The sequence below is a fragment of the Castanea sativa genome, chromosome 12, assembly GCF_040712315.1.
Source record: "Castanea sativa cultivar Marrone di Chiusa Pesio chromosome 12, ASM4071231v1".
Classification (NCBI taxonomy): Eukaryota; Viridiplantae; Streptophyta; class Magnoliopsida; order Fagales; family Fagaceae; genus Castanea; species Castanea sativa.
Genome location: NC_134024.1, coordinates 6688714 through 6695808, shown reverse-complemented (window position 1 = coordinate 6695808; position 7095 = coordinate 6688714). Strand labels below are relative to the sequence as shown.

Genomic DNA, 7095 nt, shown 5'->3' with positions numbered 1-7095 from the left:
CCAACGTGTTGCATTCTTACCCATAAACACTGATTGCATGAAATACTTCCCCCTTTCAAAAATCTTAAGGGAGAAAAAGTTCCCCCCTTCCTCAACCACCAACTGAAACAACTTCGATTCAATAAAAAAACTACGAAATCCACCCATACTGATCCAAAACAAAAGAAAAAATAACCGAGAACAGTATTTCTAACTAATTTGAGGTAGCCAGGCCTCTATATATCTCTATGGTGAAAATTCAGCCATAAACCACCACATAAGGATAGCAGAAGATGAAGATAACATTTAAGAATTAAATAGTTTACAACTCATCTGACATATTACAACCAACAAAGTAATGGAAACACGTGACGAACATTTTATCTTAGACTAATGAAAGATATTAGAAGACACAATTGATTAGAAGACACAATTTAGATCATATGCATGAGAAACGTGACAAATTGATTAACACATGCACATGGTGCTATGTTGGGTACGAAGCTTTTACATATTTTGTAAAATACAAATATGGGGACGCCAATCGTGAAGACCCTACCTGGGGTGACCATTTAAGTACAGACATGATTTTCGACATGACATCACATGGAAGCAAAGTAATAATTCTATACAAAGGAATGAACAAACACATACAAGCTGAGTGTCTTAATGAACCACGAGGAGAATCCCATTCAACATACCGGCATATTGTCATCAGGACCTGCAGTTCCGGTAAAGGAATCTGGAAAACACCACCTCTTGTTTAGCGAATGGCTTGGGTAAAATCCATTATATCATATGCCAATTCCCTGCGACTATTAGCATATATACAGCAACGAGCACTACCAAGTTCATTTAAAATGCTATCAATAAACAAAATTGGACCTGCTAAATGGCAGTTCTTCAAATTGTTACTAGCAATCTATCATTACGAATGGCAGGATATAATAAGTTAAGCATACTACAGATGAGCACAGCATGTCACCATTTTGTCTGCACCCTGAAAATAATGCCAGTTCAAGGGAGACGGCTCCGCTTCAAAGTCTCCAAGTAATCTACTATTAGTCCTTTTTGTGGGGGGTGGGGAGTTTGATAAAAAGTTATCTGCTAAACCAACCTGTTAAAATTCAAGATTCTCACCATTGTGTAAGATAAACCAACTGACAAAGAGTAACCAGAATCACTCCTATGGCTAACAGACTACACCAACTGACTAGAAGCTTCAATAAATGGTCCCCTATGATAAGATGAGTTAATGTACGTGTGTTTGTCATCATCTTAGTTTAACAAACTACTAAATCCCAAGAGAAAGACCCTGGCATCCCCATGCCTGTAGTAAAATCAAGTTCCTCCAGATACCAAGGATGGATAACAACTACAACATGTGATTCTCTTTACAATACCATGACAAAGGAAGGCCGTGTTCTAGGCAATGTGTACACCACAACTATGACAAAGGAAGGGCATTTCCTAAAAAAATCTGATGGACAGAAGTTAAAATATCAAAAGGATGACAAAAAATCATATTATATTAGAGATATCAATCAAGAAACTTAATTAAATCTCCAAGACAAATGCTGTCTTAGACTGACCTAATCAGTTGTATTTGCCACTTATGAAGTGGCAAATACAACAAATTAGTTCAAACATTGCCTCTTTTGCACCACAAATGCAGAATAGTGGTGGAATCATCATCTCTGCACACACCTATTGTTTTGATAAATATTACAATTCTCAAAAGATAAGTAAAATCAACTCAGCCATGGTTGGAAGAAATGACTAAGAAATAAGTTTTATGTTTATCGATTTCTACAATAGCCCAAACAATCATGATTTAATAGAGAAACAAATGTGCTATACAAGGATCTAGTTTTTTTAGCTAAAGCATCAGCCACCAAATTAATAGAGAATGAGTCACAATGAGGGGAGAAAAAAAATAAGGAAACAGCAGAGTACTGTGCTACCTTCTCTACTAATTACTGCATTGTGGATTAGCACAAGTTTTTTAATTTGATAGGTAAAAAAAAATGGAGTAGCACAAGTTGATCAATGATAAATTAGTAGATACGCAAACTATACCCTTGTTTGAGATCATTTTGATTTTGGTCCCTGATGTCTAAATATTTTCATCTTTGCCCCTAATGTTTAACATCATTTTTCTAACATCCATCGTTTTCGTTTAACTCAAGCCAACGTTGTTCTGAGACACTTAAAACTACGTCATTTTGAACACGCCAGGATATTTATCTTCCCTTTCTGTCTCCCCAGCCACCACCAGTTACCTCTCCAGCCGCATCAAAAACACAGCCACGCCAAATCATCCAGCCACCATACACTTAAAAATATAAACTTAAATCTAAGACCAATTTTTTTCATGAAAAATAAATCTTGAATTCAAAAAGAATCACCTTTTTCTGTGAACTTGCTGTTTTTAGCCAAACCCAGAACCCAGTTTCCTAGAATCTTTTGATTTTTCATATCAAAACCCTACATCCCCGATCACAACAATGGACTCAAACCACATGCAGAGTTATAAACTTTTCCCACCCAAACTCAAAACAAATCAATAAAAAATGAAAAGAAAGAAATTCCTTTTAACTACTGAGCTATGTTGCCAAAGAAAAGAAAACAGTGTATGACCTTATAATTTCATTTTAATTCCCAGTAGAGGGAAAGATTAGTCCATAACAAAACAAATCTATAGCATAAATCCTAGAAAACTATGCACCTATTTTCAAAAACACTAAACATGGAAAAAAATATATCCTTTAACTCTTCTACACTAACCAAAAGCAAGGGCTTCAAACTTCCTGAGCAATGAGCCAATGAGACCACCATCGCAAACTCACTCATGCTATTGTTAGAAAACCCACTGACAGCCGAAGGTGAAGACGAGGCGCTCAATGCCACGGGTGCAGCCCCCATGCTGTGGTCATTGCCTCCAATGCTGTTGTCATGGCCTCTCACTCCTCCATCTTAGACCACAATAATGATGAGACAAAATTCCTGGAATCCAGGTGAATGATCAGTAGTAGAGCTCAATGGAAAAAGAAGAAAAATGAGTGAAGGCAAGAGGGCAGCAGCAATGAGAACAGATAAGGGAGAGAAATGGAGATCAGAGAGGAACTTCTTTTTGTAATTGGACCGGTGCAATTTGCATTTTAGTCATTAGTAAATGTAAAAACATTACATTTATGTGAGTGTGTAAGGGAGAAAAACAGGATGAACAAAAGAAAAACTAATATCCAATCGCATATTTTTTTTTTGATAGGTAAGAAAAAGTATATTCAAAAACTACTAGATGCAAAGAAGCACCAGCAAAACAGAAGTACAAAAACGATGAAAAAGCAAAGACGTAAAAAGGCATTAAATACAAAGAAGAAGGGAGCTAAGGAATAAAGGAATAGAGTCACTAGATGTGAGTCCTCAAGCCCTAACCCAATCAAACAGGGAACCAGAAAAAAGAGCAAGCAGTTGGTCCTCAGATCTATCCAAATCCTCAAATGTCCGCCAATTGCGTTCCCTCCAAATACACCACATCAAATACAGCGGGACTAGGTTTCAAATGTAAGATGAGTGCTTCTCCAACCAATTCCACCAACTAAATAGAAAATCTTGCACTGTACATGAGGGAACCCATGAGATCCCAAGACTGAGCCACATCCCTTGGCTGCACCTGACCCTTCAAGATTTCAGCAAAAGACCGAGAGGGATGAGGTCCCAACAATCTCCTCTGTGGCAGAGACACAAATTTGGCTTGACCTAAACCATCAAAAACATATTGGTCAGGACCCAACATCTTCCTCAGTTCAAGCCCAAAGAGCTTCCAACCATTTTGTGCTTTGCCTCTAGGAATGATAATAGATCTTCTGTGCCCTCCAACTTTGAGTTCAGACACTAAAAGGAACTGACCAAAGGCATTAGAACCTTGCTGTAAAGTGTACGCAGTGTCTCCTTCCCTAAGCGTAAAAAACTGTTTGGGATTGACTTCGACCACCGTGTGTTCTATGTTCTTCATCAACCATAAAGCTGCATTCTTGCCCATGAATACTGACTTCATGAAGTGTTTGCCCTGTTCAAAAACACGTAAGGAGAAAAAAATTCCTCCTTCCTCAACCACCAATTGAAAAAGCTTAAATTCAATGAAAAAACTACAAATTCCACCCATTATGCTAGCTTATAGTCCCTCACCAGCCCTTTTCAATTGAGATATATTCCCTGAGTTTTTCTTTTGCTTCAAAGCTATATTAGATTGGAACATTAATTAAGATTAAGTTGGTACCAATGGGGGAGGTTAATGTTGTTCCAATCGCATATCAAACCAGATATTATTCAAACCATTCTTTTATTACCATCACAGAAGATAGAAAAACCTTACTAGTTGTTACATACCTCAGAGATCACAAAATACAACAGAACACCTATATGATCTCTGATAACCACAGTACAAGATAAAACACACTAATATATATGTTGATCAACTCACAAAGCTGTAGAAATTCCCACTCCTACAGCTTTGAAGCTGCAGCCGTATCCAAGAACCAAGCCAACTCCCCTTCGGGTGAAACCATTGCAACAGGCAGCTTCTCAGAATTTTGACTATTTCCTAAAGCATTTTGCACTGCTCCAGCTTCAGCAGCACCAGTCACCACAAGGGCAATATATGCAGACGAGTTGATCACTGGAAAGGTAAAAGTAATTCTTTCTGGAGGTGGTTTTGGTGAGTCCTTAATGAAGGTAACCCATTTTTCATTCTCTTTGACGAGAGGGTGGCCTGGGAATAAAGAAGCCACATGTCCATCTGGGCCCATACCCAGCAGCTGGAGATCAAACTTTGGAAACCCACTAGCTGCTGATATATTTATAACATTGCTCTTAACCAAATGTCTGAGACGTGCCTCATAATCTTCAGCAGCAGCCTCAGCTGACAGGGCGTCATTGATGGCATAAACATTGCCAGGGAGGATTGGTACCTGCCCAGAAATTTTTTTTCAACAGATTTAAATTAACTAAGATTGTCACAAGCAGAACAGCCATAGACAAAATAAAATTTGCTATTAAAAAGTTAACTAAAGAAGATGAGCCAGCCTTCTAACTACATATGACCAAGAATACACTTTCATATAAATCATAGATAAGCATCTAGAATTATTATCAATCTTCATGAAATGGTATAAGACATCATTTTATCAATTGACAACACCCAAACCTTTGCTTATTTACCTGAACCAAACTAATCATTTAACACAACAAAGTCATAAATAAACCATGCTCTCATAAATTTGTTCATAATATATTAACATCTTTTCTCACTACCCTGATCCCATGCTCTCTTTGACCTTAATAGTGTCCTTGCAATGATTTCTACCCAAATAAAGCCACACCTAAGCAGTGCAGCCATTAGTCTTAGATCCACAGTTTTTAAAGTTCCTATAACAAATTTCACATACACCCAACATAATATTCAAAATAAAGCATGAATATATCACAAAGAACAGCACAATCTGAATGTGCAATCTTACAGAAATTCTTAGTGATATGAAATCAGAAAACTTTCAACAATCAATCCTACCTTAGAAAGAAGCCCATCATAAGCAAGCTTATAGTTACTGTCTTCATGATCCTTTGGCACCACTCTCTCATCCAACCAAAAGACATGCCATTTCGACCATTCAATCGAATCAATGTACGGGGGGTTCCACTAGTTTCCTGCAATTCCAGCATCAAGCAATTACCAAGACTCGCACTCACATTATTAAGAACCCATACTAATTATCTTTAAACTTTCCTTTCGACAACGAATAAAACCACACAAAGTAAAAGACAAACAAGCAATCATTTTTACTTGTAAATTGACTCTGCAATAAAATTGAACACCATAAATTGAGGGGAAAAATGAAAAAGAATTGCACCTACTTCATGTGGTCCTTAATAATGAATAACCCATGATTCAATTCTCTATTCTCTTCCCCTTTTTCACCAAACCAGTGATATCAAGCACAGTCAATAGTTCATTTTGGCTCTAAACCCAATTTTCCATTTTGTTTTCATTTCCTACAACATTCCATTTTCCCAGCAACCAAACAAACATATATCATCTGGGCACATAAAAAAACCTAAAAAAAAACAACAAGAGTAAAAACATTTACAAGCACAATAACAGTCAAAATTAAGACCCAAAAACAAAAACAAAAGCTTTATTGCTGTTACCTGAGGGAATTGATAAGAGACCCACCAGACAAAACAACAGAGAAAGCTCCTCTCTCTTTGCAAAACTTGTCAGACAGCTGAGCAGTGTACTTAGCGAGAGACACAGCCAGATCCTCCTCCGATTCAAACACCTCCTTCTTCACCTCACCCTTGGTTGCCATTGACACTTTTGTTCTACTACTGCTACTACTACTACAATGACTCAACCTTTTATCGCTCACCAAAGAGAGAGACGAGCCTCTGAGTCTGAGTGTGGAAGCAGCGTTGACGAATGGCTTGTATTATGATGATGCCCTGGGTGAGAGGACTGGACGTGTGGAACAATCGTACAGAAGTGGTGGAAATGGAGAGCTTAGTGCGCAGTGTAACGTGGAGAGCCACACTTCTAATAACACAGTTTTTGTAGTGAGTGTGACCTCTCAAACTCAGTGGTGTCACTATTGTGTCTCTGTTTTTTTATAGGACTATTGTCTCTTTGATCATGTGGGTGGGTTTCGGTTTCTTTGAGATTTTTTGTTGGAATTATATCGTGAACACAACTTTTGACGTAATTTTTTGTCACAAGTTTTGATTGGTAAGAGCGAGCCTCATATGACTCATTGACAAATATTTACCAATTACATTTCACCATATGGCAAATTAGGATACAAAATTATACCAAAAGTTGTATTCTAACATAATTCTTTTTTTTTTCTTTTTTTGTGTTTTGTAACTTTCGTTACCTACTTTTGTTTGGGTGATTTGGAGGTACCAAGGATGCTAGGTGTGACCTCCAATACATATACACTTACTCGTTTGGTATGAGAAATTCACGTTACTCCCAACATTCAGATTCTTTAGAATGTGATTTCTTGTAAATAATTTTTGGACGTTTCAACCGTTTTTTTTTAACCAGTGCAAATAATC

General features: G+C 37.4%; 1 pseudogene; it reads right to left on the bottom strand.

Annotated features, from left to right (window-relative positions):
• Positions 1-4307: 4307 nt before the first annotated feature.
• On the bottom strand, positions 4308-6614 carry LOC142619740 (putative 6-phosphogluconolactonase 4, chloroplastic; annotated as a pseudogene).
• Between the last annotated feature and the right edge of the window lie 481 nt (positions 6615-7095).